Below are 16,371 nucleotides of genomic sequence, written 5' to 3'. Positions count from 1 at the left end.
CTCAGTGGCTAGTGGACCAGCTACATAGTCTAGGATTAGGAAGGAACTAGGAACTAGCTAGCTAGTTAACGAGGGACACCCGGAATGGCTAACCAAAGGTCGGACGGTCCTGATCCCCAAGGACCCCAAGAAGGGACCAGTCCCCTCCAACTACCGACCAATAACCTGCCTCAGTACTACATAGAAGCTCCTGTCAGGCATCATATCGGCTAAGATGAACAGGCACATGGGTCAATACATGAGCGGGACACAGAAAGGAATTGGCAAGAATACCAGAGGCGCAAAACACCAGCTACTGGTAGACAGAACAGTCAGCCGAGACTGCAAGACCAGACTGACCAACCTGTGCACTGCCTGGATTGATTACAAGAAGGCCTATGACTCAATGCCCCACAGCTGGATACTGGAATGCCTAGAATTGTACAAGATCAATGGGACCCTAAGAGCCTTCATCAGGAACTCAATGGGAATGTGGCGTACAACACTAGAGGCCAACTCCAAGCCCATAGCACAAGTCACCATCAAGTGCGGGATCTGCAAAGGAGATGCTCTGTCCCCACTGCTGTTCTGCCTGAACCCCCCTCAGTGAGATCATTAACAAGACTGGCTACGGATACCGACTACGGAACGGAGCAGTTGTCAGCCACCTCCTGTACATGAATGACATCAAGCTGTATGCCAAGAGTGAACGAGACATCGATTCACTGATCCACACTACCAGGCTATACAGCAATGACATTGGAATGTCGTTCGGGCTGGAGAAGTGTAGTCGGATGGTAACAAAGAGAGGGAAGGTAGTCAGAACTGAGGGGATTGAACTACCAGAAGGCAACATTGCAGACATAGAGGACAGTTACAAGTACCTGGGGATCCCGCAGGCGAATGGGAACCATGAAGAGGCCGCTAGGAAAGTACCTGCAGAGGGTCAGGCAAGTCCTGAGGAGTCAGTTGAACGGTAAGAACAAGATCCGGGCCATCAACACGTACGCCCTGCCCGTGATCAGGTACCCTGCTGGGGTAATAGGCTGGCCAAAGGAGGAGATAGAAGCCACTGACATAAAGACAAGAAAGCTCCTTACCATGCATGGAGGGTTTCACCCCAAGTCCAGCACCCTGAGGCTGTACGCTAAGCGGAAGGAAGGGGGCCGGGGACTGGTGAGTGTCAGCACCACAGTCCAGGATGAGACAACGAACATCCTTAATACATCACGAAGATGGCCCCAACTGACAGCGTGCTCAGTGAATACCTCAGGCAGCAGAAACCCAAGAAAGAGGAGGGAGACGAGGAACCATCATGGAAGGACAGGCCCCTGCACGGTATGTACCACCGGCAGATAAAGGAGGTGGCTGATATCCAGAAATCCTACCAGTGGCTGGACAAAGCTGGACTGAAAGATAGCACAGAGGCACTAATCATGGCAGCACAAGAACAAGCTCTGAGCACAAGATCCATAGAGGCTGGGGTCTATCACACCAGGCGAGACCCCATGTGCAGGCTGTGTAAAGATGCCCCAGAGACAATCCAGCACATAACAGCAGGGTGCAAGATGCTAGCAGGCAAGGCATACATGGAACGCCATAACCAAGTGGCCGGCATAGTGTACATGAACATCTGTGCTGAGTATAACCTGGAAGTCCCGAGGTCAAAATGGGAAATGCCCCCAAGGGTGGTGGAGAATGACCGAGCTAAGATCCTGTGGGACTTCCAGATACAGACGGACAAAATGGTGGTGGCTAACCAACCGGACATAGTGGTGGTAGACAAACAGAAGAAGACGGCCGTAGTGATCGATGTAGCGGTTCCAAATGACACCAACATCAGGAAGAAGGAACACGAGAAGCTGGAGAAATACCAAGGGCTCAGAGAAGAGCTCGAGAGGATGTGGAGGGTGAAGGTAACGGTGGTCCCCGTGGTAATCGGAGCACTAGGTGCGGTGACTCCCAAGCTAGGCGAGTGGCTCCAGCAGATCCCGGGACTAACATCGGAGATCTCTGTCCAGAAGTATCTTACCTGGGAACAGCTAAGATACTGCGCAGGACCCTCAAGCTCCCAGGCCTCTGGTAGAGGACCCGAGCTTGAAGGATAAACCGCCCGCAGGGGCGTGCTGGGTGTTTATATATAAAAAGAATAATAAAAAAAATACACATGACATATAATGTAATTGCAAGGAGGTATTTCTGTATTCTATTGATTACTAGATAGTGGAAAAGGGGTGGCATTAAATAAGCTTATGCTTCTTCCTGCTTCTTTTTGAACATGAAAGTTATTTGGAGTTGTGGTTGCTCGTTTTCCTTTTGTTTTGCTTTGTTCATTTCTCTCTTTTAATTCTATGTTGTCAACATGTTCAAAATAAAGATTCAATCAAATCAAATCAAATGTCATCTTGGTTAAGCTAATTTAGCCATAGCTTTTAACAGGAGCAGGCAATGTTTGTGGGGCACCATCATAACTGTGTCTATTAAAATACATGAGTGGATGTGTTAGAATGTTTGGTGTTTGGGATGTGATATGCCTTTTATGTCAAAAGTTATGGAAATTCTTTAAATCTGGTCCATACTTCACAGTTTTATACCCCCAGTGTCTCTTTAGGTGCAATGAAACAATAAAACTTGAAACAGGGGGGGCGGATACTTTTACTTTCTGCTACATAGTCTAGGATTTTTTCTTACATACTTAGACCTCAGAGGATTGTAGAAGCCTCTCACCAAAACAAACCCAACACAGCTGTTATCTGAAACAACTGTTGTTTATACATCAACAAACAAGATTAATACTCCTGTTGCTAGTGGGAAATAGAAATCCGGACTGCATATTTTATTTACTTCCACTCTGACACAGAGGGGGACTTGGCTGGGTGATGTTCAGCTGCTCATTCAGTGTTGCTTTGAAGCCACTCAATGCCTCGGAGAAGTGTGTGGCCTGCGTGACCTGACATCGCCCTGTGCGTTGCACTGGCTGTAAAAGCAGAAGATGGCACCGAAACCCTGGAACTCACATGTTTCACTGTGCCAGCCAAAAGAGTCTGAATCCCCACACCCACCCCACTCAGTTAGGTTGAGTCCAAGTGGACTCACAGTCAAACAGGTCTGTAGAGGAGAAGGTTTCAAAATCATGGTATTAAACTTACCTGAGCATCGTTAAATCATGTGGATGAAATCACTTTTTAGCCTCGTTTAGAGCAGGGGTCACCAACCTTTTTTCTTCTGTGAGCTTCTTTTACACAGTAAATAAGTATCAGACCTACTCATGCTTAACAAAATATTATTTATATAGCCATTTTCAAGAGGCCCAAGAGCACATATTGTGTATAAGAAGTTTCATTCACAAGTATCTGACCGTTGTATGTGTTGTACTTCAAAATGGTGGAAATGATCATGAACATATAGAGATCATGCACAAAGAAATTAAATAGCATAGATATGCTGTACTCCTGAAGAACACCTCAAAAAATGTGTAAAAGTCAGATAATCCAAACTAATTCAACAGCATGGGATCCAGCATATCTGAAGGACTTGAACTTCTCTAAATTCACAGTTTGTCAAAGAAAGAACAAAAGGTGCACATTTCTGAGCTCATAAATTCACCGTCTTTTTATAGCATGCATGAGTTGCACAGTTTCTGTCAGTGAGAAAACTGGCACTGCATAGATTCAACCAGAGAGCTGTATGCAGCCACTGAGGTTCACTCTGATGGAGTCATTTAAATGTTCATCTGTCAGTCTGTTTCTATGCTTTAATTTATAACATTCATGTCAAAAAAGGCAGATTCCCACAGATATGTCGACCCAAACAAAGCCGCTACTTTTAGACCAGCCTGATGAAGAATTGTATAGTTGTCTGGGTCTACCAAACTCCAGAAATGTTGGGAATGTTGCTCAGATTTAAGCTGGACATCATTTTGGAGATTTATTATCTCCATCTCCGTCTCCACAGGATCAACACTGAAAAGCTCAGCCATCTGTCCTGACAACTCACTGATGTCAACATCTAGGAAGAGGTTAACAATGCTGTCACAGAGGGCTCCGGTTTCTCAAAGTCACAGAATCAGTCTGACAACTTCTGTCCCAGCTTGGACAGCAGGTCACGGACCCTGTGTCCGTTAAACACCTTTTCTGCCCCTGAATGGGACTCTAGCATCTTTGCAACTTAGGTGCAGCGCTGAACGTCTTTTATTTTGTGTCTGCTGGATATAAAATGAGAGCTTAGCTGTGAATGCCTTGAGAGCACTGATCATTTCACACACTGTTTTGTCTCTACCCTGCAACTGCTGGTTAATTTTTTTCATTCACATCCATTAGGAAAGCCAGATCCAAGAGCCACTCAGCATCACTTAGTATTGTGGTATCCTCTCCTCTCATTTCCATGAATGCCTTGATCTCACGCAGCAAGGGAAAAAAGCATTCCAGTATCTTACCTCTGCTCAGCCACCCAAGGAAATCTCCATATTCTGCAGAACATTCCTCTGGGAAAAGCCTGAAGCCCCAGTGTTGCTTGGCCTTTGCATGAATGGAGTTAATGATTTTAACAGCAGGTGTCACAACATGATCAAACCCCATGACTTTTGCACAAATAGCCTGCTGATGGATGATGCAGTGATAGTTCAAAAATTTAGGAAAGTCTGGGTCCACTTTGCAATGTGCAAATAATCCCAAGTGATGTCCTGTCATGGCTGGTGCTCCATCAGCTTTAACAGAAACCAGTTTTTCAATGGGAATCTTTTTTTCCCAACAAGTACCGCTCCACTGCATTGTAAATGTCAACTCCCTTGGTGGCGGTTTTCAGTGGCAGTAATGTCAAAAAGTCTTTTGTAGAAAATTCATCGAACACCGTGCATGTGAAAACAGCCAGCTGTGCTGTATCACTGTAGTCCACAAACTCATCACACTGAAGTGAATACCAGGAGCATCTGTTCAGGCCCAAATCCAGCTGTTTGTCTGCATCCGCTGACAGTGCGCAAACCTTTCGTGCTACAGTGTTCAAGACAAGCTGGACATTAACTATGGCGGAAAGAATCTTTATGCTCCCGGAACAATGATTCTGCCACAGCGGTCATTGCTTTTTTTAATGATCCCACCATCAGTGAAGAGTTTTTTGTGCTTGGGCAGGATGTGCGTTACTTTAAATGATGCCTCGGTTGATGCGCTAGCCTTCTTCATCTGTTAAGTGATTGTTGTTTTTGAAGGATAGTTTTCAGCTCTTTTACCTTTTCTTTGCAGAGGTTGCTTCCCGCAGGAAAGTCCTGGGAACAGTTGTTGTGAACTTTGGTGAAATGCGACTCCACGTTGCATTTTTTTCCCAAGAGCAAGGTTCGCGCCATAGATCAAACACACTTGTTGTTCACATTTGTGAAAAAAAAAGTCAGTTTCTCACTCCTCATTGAAATAATACATTTTTTGCCTCTCACTTGCATGACCTATGCTGCTTTCATTGTTGCCTTGTCTGCCTGCTAATTCTGCATGGCATCTAATCTCAATGACTCCGTCTTCCCCGCTCCAGTTGCAGACAGCAGCCCCGCTGAAGCCCTACAGCTGAGGTATTGAAAAGAAGACCTCTGGCTTAGAGCCTTTTTAGTTCACTTAGTTTGTCACTTTGGTTCAAACTATCTAAATACTGGATAGATTACTAACCTCCTGAAAGTAAAACTCTGGGTTCTTTTGAAGGAACAGCAACTAGCCACTGGTACAGATACACAGATGAAATCAAAACCCAAGAAGTGGAAGCCTTCACTTCTTCAACTCAGTGGTTAGAAACATAAAGTTTACCAGGGAAGATACAACGGATAATAGTTTGCAGTTTCTGGACTGTGTTGTGCACATTGAGGAGAAATCCACACACGCAGACCAGTACATACTCTTTGACTCCCACCACCTCTGGAACACAAACTTGGAGTAATCAGGACCCTGCAACACCGAGTGGAAAATGTTCCCTATAAGCCAGAAAGGAAAGGAAAGGAACACACACATGTAAAGAAAGCACTTAAAACATGTGGTTATTCCAACTGGGCTTTCATCAAATCAAGATGCACAGTAAACAAGGTCAGACACCAACTAGGAGAAACAGAATGACAAATGGGACAACAGTGTCATCCCTTGTGTAGCAGGTTTATTAGAGAAACTCACGAGAATTTTCTCCAAACATGACATCCCAGTTCACTTGAGACCCAGCCACAAACTCAGACAAAAACTGGTTCATCCCAAGGACAAAACTCCCAAACACAAGATAAACAACATAGTGTATGCTGTGCAGTGCAGCGAGGAGTGCTCAGATGGAGAAACCAAACAGCCACTCCATAAATACATAGCACAACATGGAAGAGCCACCACGACAGGACAAGACTCAGCTGTCCATCTGCATCTGAGGGATAAAAGTCACTCTTATATTTTGGACCGAGAAGACAGATGGTTTGAAAGAGGAGTGAAAGAGCCCGTCTATGTTCACTGTGAACGAACATCTTTGAACAGAGGGGATGGCTTACATCACCAACTGTCTGCCACCTGCAATGCAGGTTTGCATCTCAACCCCCACTCACATCTTGCATCAAAGGATATCAGTAGATCACATGATTGGGTGTAGCAAGGTCTCCCAATGGTTTCACCCAAAACCACGGCTGACAATGACCCACACCTTTTTTCACACCTTGGCTCAGTGATGAGGCACATGATCAATAGCGGGTCAGCAGCCCTCTTAAGGAACAACTCCCACTAGGCATTAAATACCTGGGACTCTGAACCATTTGGTTTTAGAACTGAAGAAGCTTCTCAGATGAGAGTTGAAATGTCTTCAAGAAACTTGAAGAAACTCAGTTTCTTTCCAAGCTTCTCAGATGATCTCCTGAAGACTACTTCCCATTTCTCATTCACATTTCCAGTTATCCAGCTGTTGTATGCAACGTGCACCGGGTTCAACGTAACATTTAAACTCCTCAGATGCTAAAGTAAGAGCTTGAACATTGGGGGTGGCTGTAGCTCAGGTGGCAGGTCATCTACTGATCGGAAGGTTGGTGGTTCGATTCCTGGCTTCCCCTAGTCTGCATGCCAAATATCCTTGGGCAAGATACTAACCCCAAATTGCTCTCCGATGCATCCATCGGAGTATGAATGTGTGTGAATGTTATCTAGAAAGCACTTAGAAAGATGTGCTTGTGCGAATGGGTCTGAATGGGTGAATGCACAAGTTGTGTAAAGCGCTTTGAGTGCTCAGATGAGTAGAAAAGCGCTATATAAGAACCAGTCCATTTACCATTTACCATAAAAACTGCTAAACATTAAATAAGCTTTTAGCTCAAGACATGACAGTAGTAAAGGCTTACAAATGGACACTATTAAATGTTATAACCCTGCTTTATGATATAATATGGACCCATGGTAGAAAACGGTCTAATGTGTGAAAATTGCCTATTTGAACAACCTGAAGCCGGACCTTCTAGCTCTCAGGGATTGCTTGCACATATGCTGACCCCATTATTAGAAACTCTGATCACATGTAATATAAGCACCAACCATAATAATAGTCTATTTATTCTTGGAAAATAAGCTATGCTTTAACTTAATTTAACTTCACTCCTGGGTTTTGACACATTTTATGGTCTATTGATTGATACTGATTGAACTGACTTCTGCACCTCACTATTTAAGGACAGAAAAGGAGAGGTCCTCGTGGTTGGCAGGATTATAGCAGATTTAATTTTCATGCCAGAGGCTGCATTTTTTGCTCTCCTACAGCATTGCAATTAAATTTCACTTCTTCTTTTTAAATCTCAGCTTTTCAAAAAAATGTAGCCATGCAGTTGTTAATAAAAGCACAAATCATCAAAGACATTGTCATCCAAGGTGAGCCAGGGTTTATAATGTCGTTAAGTGAAGAATGCGGGGTGATGCACGAAATTGTCAGGAAAAGCTGTGACATTTTTTTTGGTATTGCTTTTTCAGAACATTGCCTATTTAAAAGTTAAATAGCTAGTTTATTGTTTTAAAGAGGATGATTACACTGTATTTCTTTTTTCTTCTCTTTGTTATGACTGCTTGTCTGGCTGTTATTATTTTTGCACCATTAACTGACATCAAAACTAATGACACATTTGTAGAAAATCCTGAATTCATTATCATTAATTGAGGTAAGAAGATTAGCCCAAAACGAGAGGCTCAGTGGATGATAAACGAGTTGAAACCTCTCAACAAAGTGCCACTTGCAGTCAGAAGTGGCCTAAGTTGTTAATGATCACCAGTAGCAATTTTCCCATCAATTATAATGACAAGATAATGTAAAAGGTATCTCCACAGGAAGCCTCTCTCTTTTCGGTGGTAAAGCACTGATGGAGATGTGAAAATGAGCCTTGTGGACTGCTGACTGCAGCAACACAGTTTCGCTGCATGTGCCAGACTGTGCCGCTGCAATTAAGTGCTGAGCTTGTGTAATGGAGCAGCAACGTGAAGAATACATGGAGGTCACCAGAGTGAAAGGTTCACCAGTCACAGCTGTCATGGCTCTGATCTTCAAGACTTTGAGAAAAATTTGTCTTAAATGATGGTTTTCAGTCACGGGCTTTTCTCAAATTCTGAGGAAATCACAGCAACAAAACTATCCACCTTCTCTTCTGAAAAAGTCTGTACTGATTCCTGACACCGGTGGAACAACCCACCAGCCACTGTGAAGATCATCTTTCATGGAGCAAACACGGTCTGATGTCTGTGGAAAGATATAATATCTATATTATATTTGCAGTATGCAAAGTATTTACTGTATAAGCTAATATTGACCTGTCAAATGACAGACGAGAGATGCTGTTGTTAACGAGACAGAACGAGAATGAAATGAAGACAGTAAAACGTACCCACTGTGACATGACCCAGTGGTTTATAACTCCACATTTCAAAACCTCAGTCTCAACATTTTATCTTCCTACCGTGTTGGTTTTTCTAGTTCCAGAAGTTGAAGGATTTCTTATTAATTACAGAAACCTGACAGTGTGACTCGAATTATTCATCCCTTATCAAACTTTCCCGAGGTGGTTGCTCTATCATATGCCACCCTTGAGTGTCTGCTCAAAGAGGAGGTCTTACTGCTGTGTCTTTCCGTTTTCATCAGTTAAAGTCGAGAGTGAGGATCCCTTTTACCCTGCTGCAGTGCGTTGTCCACATGGCCAAGCCAACTTTATTTATAAAGCACTTTAAAAACAGCTAGCACTGACCAAAGTGCTGAACATAAAGTAACAAAAAATATTGATATAAATGCTAAAAATAAAAATACAATAACAGTAAACAATATAGAACACCAACATCAAAAGACAATAAAATCCAAATAAGATCAACATTTCTATACCGGGGTAAAAGCCAGACTGAAAAAGTGGTTTTCCAGACCAGATTTAAAAATATCGACAGAAAATGGCCCAAATAGTTTTTCTTTACTCTTTAGGAGTGACTTTTTATCCTTCACCTTGAAGCTATCCAGACTGGAATACTTGGTGACACACTCATGTTGATGATATCATCTTTGACAGAGGTCTGTCAGTATCGTGGATTCTTTTTATTCATTTTATGTGTCCTCCCCCTCACATTACAAAGGACACACATTGGACAGAGTTTTTACCTGATTTTATTTGTTCCAAAGACATTCTTCTTTCTGATCATGGTTCAATTCTTGGTAACTTGTCCCGTTATCTGACTCTATCTCCCATTACTCATGTGGTTAGCTCTTGGATTTTAAGTTCCTTTACTGCTTTTTAATATTTCTTGTCTTTCCAATGTATACGATGTCCCGTTAAAATGAGATTAACTCCTCTTTCAAACTCTCTGCTGGGATAAATGATGCAGTTAAAAAATTGAGTGTTTGTAGAGATCAGCTCATTTATATGCTCAACTCAAAGTAAACTTTCGTTTCTTTTGACACTTTAGTTGAAGATGTGAAGTCTACCTGCATTTCAAAACTGATTTTAAAGAGCAGAGGTAGTCCTAAGGTGTTTTTCAACACTACTAGTAAAATGCTGTCCCAATTTTTAAAATAAAGATTCAAATTTTCTCTCTTAGAAATAATATTTTACTTTCAACATTATATGTTTAAATTAGCTGAGCCAATGAATGCGCACTCTTGCTTTCTTGACATATCTTTCAGTCACTGGTCCTGTTGTACTGCCTGTAATCAGTTTGCTGATTGGTTTAAAGGAAAAAAAGGCAGAACAGACACAGAAATTGGCTCGCAACCAGCTGATAATGATAGACATGGATTACAATGACAGGGATTACATTAAAGCCTGTTAAATCATTTTGTATACTTTTTGGGGGTGTTTATGCTAATAAAGACAACAGTTTGAATTAACAAAGGCTCTACAAATCCTTTTTGCCAGTACATTTTACCACTTTTTTATGGATTAGGACACAGTCATTTAGCAGAGTTCAAGGGAGTAACACTGGAAAGTGGCTCTTACACACAAAAAACTGCCTTGTAATATCCATTCACAATAGCGCAGAGACCCAGGAGCTGCACTGTTATTTAGCCGTAGCCTCATGTATAATGGATGACGAAATGTCTTGCATGAATTCAGCGACCTTTGCTCTTATTATGGCCGGATGACAATCACAATGTAACATCACCGTATGCTCTCATGTGAGGCCCAGATAACTGCTTTTCCTCTTTCACCATTTCGTCCTTTTTTCTTTTTTTCAACAGCCACAGGAGATTTTTTAAGGAGAGTGACCTTGTTTTGCCAGCGAACTCATGCTTGGTCAAGAACCAGTGCTCTTGTAGATCTTTGAGGCCCACTGGGGCATTGTATGTCCATGCTGGCGTAAATAAATGTGAATTTACTCACCCTCTCTGCCTACAGAAATGGCAGTGTTAGTAGGCTTGGCACCAGGAAATTGAGTCAGGTTAAGGCTTCAGTCGGTGTGTTACTCAATTAATCTGTCAGGCGACTTGTCACTTTCGCACAAAATTATGTACATATAGTTGTTCTCTGAAATATACTGGCTTCATGAGGTCATTGCATTTATGTTTTGTTTTTTTCATAAACGCGTCACATATGGAACTCGCACAATAAATCTAAATTATTTTTGATTTACAGGTAAGACTCGGATGAACAAATGAAATGTTCTATTCTTAAAAACTGCTAGATGATGATGATAGGATGACATTTTGACCTGATGATTTTCCAGCTGAGCTCAAAACCACGTCTACTTAAACATGTAATTGTGTGGTTTATAGTCAAGCCCATGAATCAGAATGATTCACCAGTTAAAAATGCAATGATTTAAAGATCGAATGTGTCTCTTTTATCTGGTAAACGGCCTGTATTTGTACAGCACTTTACTTAGTCCCTAAGGATCCCAAAGCGCTTTACATTACATTCAGTCATCCACCCATTCACACACACACACACACGTGATGGCAGCTACGTTGTAGCCACAGCTGCCCTGGGGCGCACTGACAGAGGCTGCTGGACACTGGCGCCACCGGGCCCTCTGACCACCACCAGTAGGCAACGAGTGAAGTGTCTTGCCCAAGGACACAACGACCGAGACTTAAATGTAGTTTTCTTTTAGATTACTCAGGTAACCTTTGTTCTTTAATCGTCTAGAGCCTTGGCGACGTTTTCAAAGCTCACTTACTGTATTCAAATTAAATTTCATCAGTAGCAGGAAGACCGTGTAACTGATATAATTCTAGTACCAACCTTCAATATCTGATTATGATAAAATGGCCAAATAAGTACAAATAAGATGTGTGCTTTTCTTGAAATGTGCAGTTCAAGTGATGAACTAAGTCATCTAAAATTATTAAAGAGTCATTTAAAGTAATTATTGGAAACACTCTAGTTCTACGTTACTTACAGGTAAAAGGGATCATTTTAGCATTTAACCAATAATGTTCAAAAGTGAAGGAAAGCAAAATGAAGGATTTGTTCAATCTCTTTAAGAAATGTGACTGTGGTGGTTATGATTTGCTGATTTGTGGTCTCTAAGGGAACTGACTTGGAAATTTATCAAATTTATTTGTCATGAATTTTTGCATATTTTTGCATATTCCTAAAATGCATATTTTTAAAAGTCTTGGGATCCCTAAATTTCTGATCGAGTAAAAATATTAATGTGTCCAATACTTTGTTTAATCACCAAATACCTGAAAAAAGAAATACAGTCACAGCAGATCCGGCAGTAGCATGTGTTTGGCTCTAATTGGCACTTGTTAACACTGAAAAAAGCCTTACTGTTTGTGGCTTGTTAATTTTGAAACGTGACAATTAGAAAACCAGCTGTGACTTTTTCTTATACCTACTTGTTCTTTGTTCGTTCTTCTTTGATCTCCGTAAATGAGCCAAAGTTGACCCTGTTGGCTATATACAAAATAGAACACACTTATTTTTCTATTGAGAAACAGGCATCGAGAAGCAAACAAATATGAAATACAATGGTGAACGTGGCAGTTGTTACACCTGCTTAACATCAGCACATTAGTGATGCTATTTTGTGCATGTTAGAGACCAGGATGTTAGCACTGTTTGTGTTAAAGTGACATTTTAGCAAGTGAACAGTGAACTACAAGCCCCATCACTTGTGCCAGAAAGCTTGTAATACATGCTCACTGTCAGCCTAAAATGCAATTCAGTATTCCCCCAAAGTTAAAGTTGGAAATGTCAGTGTGTTTCCTGGAGTATCAGTAAGTTCTTTGGCAAACACAACTAGTTGGAATTCTGTGTGTGTTGCTTAGGTGCCAGTAAAAGAAAAAAAATGTAGAATGAAAAATGACCTTTGTTGTCACATTGCCGTGTTCTTGCTGCGCTTCTTTATTGCAACACTGAAGTTTTTAGAATGACTTTGTAGCTGTTTGCGAAAATAACCGTAAACGTGGAAGCAGAAACTGAAGAATAGAATTTTTTCGTCTTTAAAACTGTGAAAAGTTCATTCAAAGCTGCAGTAGATTTCCAGAGCCAGCGTTCACACTAGAATCTGCTTCTTTGTGCCGAAGGTCTAACCTGCATAACTGCGTAATTTTCATGAACACGTTGCCAGTTTTTCTTCTGCTCTTGTCTTTGCTGTGTCATTCTTTGCATCAGTGTTTTGTTTTTTTTTAATAAGGCAGAGACTCACCTTCTTTCTCAGTGCTCGGCACACATATATCCCTTGTTTGTGTGACAGTTAGTTAGCTTGTTAGTGTCTGACGAAGGATCCAGGTGGCTCGGTAACCAAATATAGACCAATCACCCAGGATAAGGACATACTGATGCAACCTTCTGCACAAATTCACGCTCATAGTGTACACACCCATCAAGTTTCTTTGTCCTAGTTTTTATGTATCCACTGTCTCTAATTTGAACACAGATGTCTGACTGTACAGCTCTCATCCTAGATATAGAGGATTGTTTCATTATCCTCAGAGTGTCAGGGCATTCTTCCTCAGTCGTGCAGACTAAATGGAGCCCGAGACCTAGCGGTAATGGGTGACTTGTCTCCTGGGTTGATATTCTCAGGCCCAGGCTCAGGGAGAGACAAATTAATTGAAACCACTGGGGTGCATGAGAGGGCAAGCGTAAAGGAGGCTGTAGGGGATACTGCTGTTTCAACCAGGGACAGGTATAGCCATTTGAGGGGTTATAATCTGGAAAAAGGCAACACCATGTCTCAAATTTCAAACCCCGAGCTTGAAATAAACACCTGAACTCCTTTAAAAACCAACACCTAGCTCCCTGTGAATTAGTATGATAAGGAAAATTAAAATTGGCAAAATAAAAAAATAAATAAAAGGGAAAATTTAACTAAAGTATATAAATAAATCAAAAGATTTGAGAAGTTAATAAAAAAATAAAAAGGAATAAGCAAGAACAATAGTAAATTCAACTCAAAATCCCAATTTTTTCACCCACATTTTATTATAATATGTGGCTCATTTTTGTTTGTTTGTTTGTTTTATTTATTTGTCTTTGATTGTGTACCTGTAGCAATCACAAAGTTTCAACAAAAAACTAAGTAAAGCAGGGGAACCTGCTGTGACACTGAAAAAGTGAAACCAGAGCATTTAACTCTTTCACTTGATTAAAAGCTGATATTGTATGTACTATTTAAAGTAAGACTTTAAAGTTTAGCAACGTTTAAAGTGATTGAAAATGACAAATGTGTCACTTCACCGGTGTCTACCCAGCTGTTATTGCCTGTGCCTTCTTATAGTAACCCTCTCACACTCAATCATTACCACCCCACTTGTCTTGTGTGTCCCTCACAGCCTTGTGGTTGCCCTTCATCTTAAATTGATGAGAGAAAAAATATCTACAGCATTCTCCATAAATAAATTGTTGGCCGCGCCATTACTACTGTTTTAAAGTGGTATGCAACTTTGGTGGTTCACAAGCTTTAATCATTTCAATCCTATACCCCGCCGCCCCACCCACACACACACACACACACACACACACAAGAAAAAAACAAACGCTAAAGTTGGTGAACCACTGCTTTCATGTGGTCGAAAAGCTTAGCACAGGTAGGAAACTGTCCTCCAATCATCTTTATTCTCTTGAACCTCTTTATAGTTAAGGTGCACAAAAGCCTGGAATTTGTACCAGTTGTGTTCTTTCACCATATTTACATTGTGTTACAAGTAACTCCAGCTTGCAACAAAACAGGGAGTCCACACGAGTATATTAATCATTAACTATTGATGAGAGATGAAAGCAGAAAAGTCTATAAATCAGTGGTGCAGTGTATGCTTGGATGTGTGAATAAAGAGTCCATCAGCCCAGAGAGCAGAGAAGAAGAGAGCAAGAAAACGTGGCCAGGCCAGCTCTTTATACACTCTAAGCCACAATCACAATCAGCCAGCTGGCTGGGCTTCTTCAACTCCACCCAGAGTTACATGACCTACACAGGTTGTCTTTGTAGGGTCATCACAACTGTAGCTATTTCTCCTCAAAAATTCAGATTTCCTCAGAGTCCTTCATGCCCTGTCCTTTTCTCTCATGTAAAGAACGACAAAAGTTTGGATGGTATGTTGATTTAGTAGCCCTTTAGCCATCATGGCCTACTCATATTTATGCAGCTAGAACAGCATTCGCTTGTCCTTCCTTTTTGGAAGCGACTCAGCCAAAGAGGGCAAATGGCTGTTGCTCGGCAACATGGGCATTGTGCGCATTGACTACTGATTTAAGATTAATATTTATTTTTGGTTTTAGGTGATTGTCTGTAACATAAAAGCATATAATATTGTACTGAAATACAAAATCTAGTTTAACCACCCTAAATTCAGAACGGAAAAAATGAATGTGCACAAATTTCTGGCATGCTATTTTTGATATGTCTACTACTTATGTGTGTGTCATGCAGCCATACTGTTATACTTAAAAGAAATGTTGCAACGTTACCAGATCTCTAAATAATTATGGATGTAGCTAAATAAATAATTGCATTTTGTTCATGAAACAACTGGAAAGGGTGTGAATTTCAAAAAACAAGTCACAAAAGCAGTGATTTTAATTACGACTAGGGATGGGTACCGGTATCCGGTGCCATGATGGCACTGGTTCTGACATAAACGGTAGTAGCCAGACCGAAAAGCAGCGCACATTTCGGTGCTTTACTTCAGTGCTTTTTTTACACTTTGGATTCCAGCCAATCATTTTACGTTTCCGAGGATAGTAGGCGGGTCCAGGTACGTACGTTCTTTTAGAGCAGAGCTACAGATTAAAAATGCCCAAGGCGAAGCCGTCAAAAGTCTGGCTGTACTTCACAGCAAAATATGCAAACTCAGCAGCCTGCAACAAGTGCTTTAAGGTGATACTGTGATGCTGTCAAAGGAGGTAACACCTCAAATCCGATGAAACACCTGGTGACGTATAGCGTTTTTTTTTAAAGCCGAAAAATGCGCCGTATTTGATAGCTTGCTGCAAGACCTCACACCGAGCACATCTATTGTGGGTGTGGTGCCTGTTATCGGACCCGGAGTTAGCAACATCCCCCAAGAACCCGAAGACAAGAGTCCTGGCCCCTAGACCTGCCAGTGTAGCAGAAATGATGACGGACAATGATGCAGCAGCAGCCGTTCTTCTCTGCCTGAGTAGCTTAATGTTGTTCGTGTGTAATTTACGTTGAGTAGGCTAACCACGTTATTACATTAATGCATGTAAGGTGAACTAGCAAACACCATCATAGCTACATGCGGCTATGTTCTTGTTTGGCAGATACTCCCTTCACCCTGGCCAAAAAGGCTAAAATGACCAAAGAAAAAGTGGAAAACAGCTAAACATGAGAGGTTTTTGGACAAAGTTTGTGTTTTTTTCATTGTTTAAGCACTGCTTCCAACCAAGAGTGATACCATATATGCCCTGTAGCTGCAGAAAAGGCTAACATTGTTATCTTTTTACAAAAAAACAAAACAAAACAGCTGAACATGAGA

At 41.4% G+C, this 16,371-nt stretch overlaps 1 protein-coding gene and 1 pseudogene across 1 annotated transcript in view; both read left to right on the top strand.

Moving 5' to 3' along the window:
- Window positions 1–16,371, top strand: part of cntn6 (contactin 6) — a 143,261-nt gene that overhangs the window by 35,618 nt on the left and 91,272 nt on the right. The gene's annotated exons all lie outside the window — the stretch shown is intronic.
- On the top strand, window positions 6,020–6,705 carry LOC148102698 (uncharacterized; annotated as a pseudogene).

This window comes from Neolamprologus brichardi, chromosome 5 (genome assembly GCF_056152115.1).
Source record: "Neolamprologus brichardi isolate AB-2024 chromosome 5, ASM5615211v1, whole genome shotgun sequence".
NCBI lineage: Eukaryota > Metazoa > Chordata > Actinopteri > Cichliformes > Cichlidae > Neolamprologus > Neolamprologus brichardi.
The sequence above is the reverse complement of the archived record's forward strand: the minus strand, read 5'-3'. Positions and strand labels throughout refer to the sequence as shown.